The sequence below is a fragment of the Aegilops tauschii genome, chromosome 2, assembly GCF_002575655.3.
Source record: "Aegilops tauschii subsp. strangulata cultivar AL8/78 chromosome 2, Aet v6.0, whole genome shotgun sequence".
Taxonomy (NCBI): domain Eukaryota; kingdom Viridiplantae; phylum Streptophyta; class Magnoliopsida; order Poales; family Poaceae; genus Aegilops; species Aegilops tauschii.
The window spans coordinates 356,297,584-356,302,401 of NC_053036.3; positions in this window are offsets into that span (position 1 = coordinate 356,297,584).

Sequence of the window (4,818 nt, forward strand, 5' to 3'; positions counted from 1 at the left end):
TGCTCAGTTAACGTTGGTTCATTTGTTGTGGTGTTTATTTAACTGGTTGGTTCAATTCAGCAATGCGATGTTCAATTGTTGTGGGTGCATTCTGTTATTGTATACCATGTGAGAAATAAATCGAATTTGGCTGTACTAAATACATGAGAAACAAATACAATTGCTATATTTCCAAGTTGTTAAGCATGCTTGGTTTGGTTAACTGGCTGATCTTCTATTAGGAGTAAGTTATATTGTGCAATGTGGTGCTCAGTTAATGTTTGGTTCATTTGTTATGGTGTTTAGTTAACTGGTTGGTTCAATTCTGCAATGCGATGTTCAATTGTTGTGGGTGCATTCTGTTATTGTATACCATGTGAGAAATAAATCGAATTTGGCCATACTAAATACATGAGAAACAAATACAATTGCTATATTTCCAAGTTGTTAAGCTTGCTTGGTTTGGTTAACTGTCTGATCTTCTATTAGGAGTATGTTATATTGTGCAATGTGGTGCTTAGTTAACATTTGGTTCATTTGTTGTGGTGTTTAGTTAACTGCTTGGTTCAATTCTGCAATGCGATGTTCAATTGTTGTGGGTGCATTCTGTTATTGTATACCATGTGAGGAATAAATCGAATTTGGCTGCACTTAATACATGAGAAACATATACAAGTGCTATATTTCCTGCTTGGTTTGGATAAATGGGTTTTCCATGTGGCTTGAAGTAATCTGATGAATCTGCAATGTGCTTATTTATCATCAACATATTTTACCGATAGCATGCGAACCCTTACTAAACCTGATGACTAACTACCTTATATGTGTTGCAGGGAAACAATGGGAAGCACTGAGGTTTACAAGATGGTACTAACTATTATACCTTGCCTTTTTTATTCCTTTTCCCCATTTCCAATATAGAGAAGATATTTATGCACATCCTTGTTTTCAGGCCTTTCCAAAGCAGTTCACCGATGATTACCTCTCAAACCACCTCTGTGGTCAGGAGGCGAGGAAAGTTTTCATACAACACCCACGATTCAATATTGAAGTGTTCCTGAAGAGGTTGAAGGATGAACGGTCAATCATCCACAGGCACTAGCCTAAAGTTGCAAAGACCTTCAACATGAATGAAGGCTCAATATTCGCCTTCCTCTTTAGTAGTTTTCCAGATGAGATGCATCTGTCTCTGTACCGTCTATGATGCTAATTTCGAAAGGTTCTACATGTTGCATGTGAAACTTGGTGCTGGTGTAGTTGTGTAATGGGGTAGCTGAGTGCTGAACCTATATCATGTTGTACTCTGATGTATTTCAATTATGAAATCCTGCTTCCTTAATATGGAAATGAAATATATTATGTGCTTAATATGAATGTCAATTAGATTAATAAATGGATTATTAATAATAGGGCAATTAGCCTGCTAATGGCGAATTAGCCTGCTAATTGGGTTTTGCTATTGCAAACGGTTATTCAGAAAATACCGCGGGCGATGACCTCAGGCAACGCACACAGTTTCTAGGAATAAACTGTGTTGGATCAATGAACAATCAAACACGACCTTCTCTTGAATTTTTTTTGCGTTAGGCCACCTTGCGCAAACATTTACCGCATAAAAACTGTGTGTGATGGACAGCCTTTGCCACACAGTTTCTTCTATGCACCGTGTGTGATGCATTCAATAACGCAAACGATAAAATTGTTAATATCGTGTGCAATGGCAATGCTATCACAAACGATTTAACGCGCAAAATTGTGTGTGATGTACCTGTGAACGGAAACGTTTTCCTTGGAGCGATAGTGTGGGATGTACATACGAACGGAAACATTTAGCGGGGACTGACTGTGTGGGATGTACTTGCGACCGGAAACAATTTTGCCTGTATAATTGTATTTTTTAGCTCTACTGTATGTATTTCCGTATTTGAGCGCTCGCCAGTCGCACACGACCTCATTTTGCCGAGCGTGTGTGCCAGGAGGGAATATCCCCAACGGTTTTTGGGTCATGTGGGAAGGGCCCCCCTATCGCTATCATTCACATGGCGACGGTTCCAAACGCCGTCGCGGAAAGGGGCTAAAAACCGTTTGTATAGCACCGACGCGTACCAGTGTGTGATTCGCGCAGGGCTTCGCCCAAGCACTACGACAATATGACCGGAGGAGTAAACGGTGGAGGGGGGCACCGCACACGGCTAAGAAACAATTGATGTGCTTTGGGGTGCCCCCTGCCCCCGTATATAAAGGAGGGAGAGGGAAGAGGCCGGCCTAGGCGCGCCCCCAAGGGGGAGGAGTCCTACTAGGACTCCAAGTCCAATTCGCGCCCCCTTCCTTCTTTCAAGGGGAAAGGGGAAAGGCGAGGGAGAGGGAGAGGGAGAAGGAAAGGGGGGCCGCACCCCGTGATGTAGGGCGGAACCCTAGGTGGCCGATCTTTCATGAAAGGAGCGGATCCCAAAGAGGAACCCGAAGAACACAAGGGGGAACACGAGGGAAAACACGAGAGAATCACTCAACCAACAAGAATAGATCACACATGCGCTAGATCGATGAACACAAAGGTAAGATACAAGATCCAAGTCCAACAAAGGACGATACAAGGGTAACCGGTTCTTCTCCGTGAGGAGGTCTTGATGGGGGTCTTCTCCGTGAGGAGGTGTTGAATCCAAGGTGGATCTTCTCCGTAGAGGGGCTGCGGTCTCTCTCGTGGAGTAGATCCGTAATGGATGAGCAATGCTCTATCTCACATATGAGCTAAACCAATGCTAACCCTAGAAAGATGGGGGAGAAGGAGTATATATAGTCTAGAGGGTCGAAGGGGTACACGGGCCTCGGCCCTTTACTGTGCGCAGACAGGGGGGCCGGATGTCTGGGCTTGGCGGCCGGATGTCCGGGCTGGAGGGCTCAGCTTCTGTATGTTCTGTAGCGTGGCGCCGGATGTCTGGGCTTCTGGCCGGATTTCCGGGCTGGGGCCGGATGTCCGGGCTGGACGCCGGATGTCCAGGCCCTGTAGACTTGGGCGTCTGGGCTGCTGCTGGTGTGGTTGCTCCAGGGGCCAGATGTCCGGGGCCTGGGAGGTGTTCTTGACTTTTCCCGTTGGTTCTCCTCATCCATGGACTTGGCGACTTGTCCGTCTTCATGTACATCTCCGAGAGGCTCCTCTTGACACCTAATCATGCATAGCATATCGGACTTAGGTAGTAGCCATGTCTCGAGTGGATCATATGTGATATCACTAAGGAAGGAAGTCACCTCGTTCTCGAGAGCTCTAGCTCGTGCTCGTGTCATAGGTCCTCTTGGCTCTTGAAGAGACGATGGTAGGTCCATGGGGATGATCATGGGATGCTCCGCATCATCCCCTCCCCTTGTCCAATTCGGACTCCCAAGGGGTGGGGGCCACCCCCTTGTGGGCTGTTCTCTCTCTCTCTCCCCTATGGCCCATGAGGCCCAATACTTTCTCCGGGTGGTTCCGGTAACCCCTCGGTACTCCAATAAATACCCGAATCACTCTGAAACCATTCCGGTGTCAGAATACTATTGTCCAATATATCAATCTTTACCTATCGACCATTTCGAGACTCCTCGTCATGTTCGTGATCTCATCCGGTACTCCGAACAATCTTCAGTCACCAAAACACATAACTCATAATACAAATCATCATCGAACCTTAAGTGTGCGGACCCTACGGGTTCGAGAACTATGTAGACATGACCGAGACATATCTCCGATCAATAACCAACAGTGGAACCTGGATGCTCATATTGTTTCCTACATATTCTACGAAGATCTTTATCGGTCAAACCGTAATGACAACATACGTCATTCCCTTTGTCATCGGTATGTTACTTGCCCGAGATTCGATCGTCGGTATCCTCATACCTAGTTCAATCTCGTTACCGGCAAGTCTCTTTACTCGTTCCGTAATGCATCATCCCGCAACTAACTCATTAGTCACGTTGCTTGCAAGGCTTATCATGATGTGCATTACTGAGAGGGCCCAGAGATTCCTCTCCGATACTCAGAGTGACAAATCCTTATCTCGATCTATGCCAACCCAACAAACACCTTTGGAGATACCTTTAGAGCATATTTATGATCACCCAGTTACGTTGTGGCGTTTGATAGCACACAAGGTATTCCTCCGGTATTCGGGAGTTGCATAATCTCATAGTCAAAGGAATATGTATAAGTCATGAAGAAAGCAATAGCAATAAAACTTAACGATCATTATGCTAAGCTGACCGATGGGTCTTGTCCATCACATCATTCTCCTAATGATGTGATCCCGTTCATCAAATGACAACACATGTCTATGGTCAAGAAACTTAACCATCTTTGATTACCGAGCTAGTCAAGTTGAGGCGTACTAGGGACACTTTGTTTTGTCTATGTATTCACACATGTATCAAGTTTCCGGTTAATACACTTCTAGCATGAATAATAAACATTTATCATGATATAAGGAAATATAAATAACAACTTTATAATTGCCTCTAGGGCATATTTCCTTCAGGTGAGCATTGGTCGAACAGCCGGTCGTCGGATCCCACATACTGGTTCACCAGAGCGGCGCAAGTGCACCGCCTCTAACAGTATCTGCGCGTGCAGGAGAAACACCGGGCAGCAGATTGCTAGGTCTGTTCACACAGTCAGCGGCGAGTGGAGTTGGCTATTCACAACACATGCAAAACCTAGTGACGGCGTCAAAGTGATCTCCCGAATGAGTGTGTCGCACCCCCACTATATATAGGCATCCGTCATAGGCTCAACATTTGGGCCGCACACGTATCTTCAAACCCAAAGTCTCTTCGGCTTGGATCCGAGTTCGAGTAGATCACATCTGA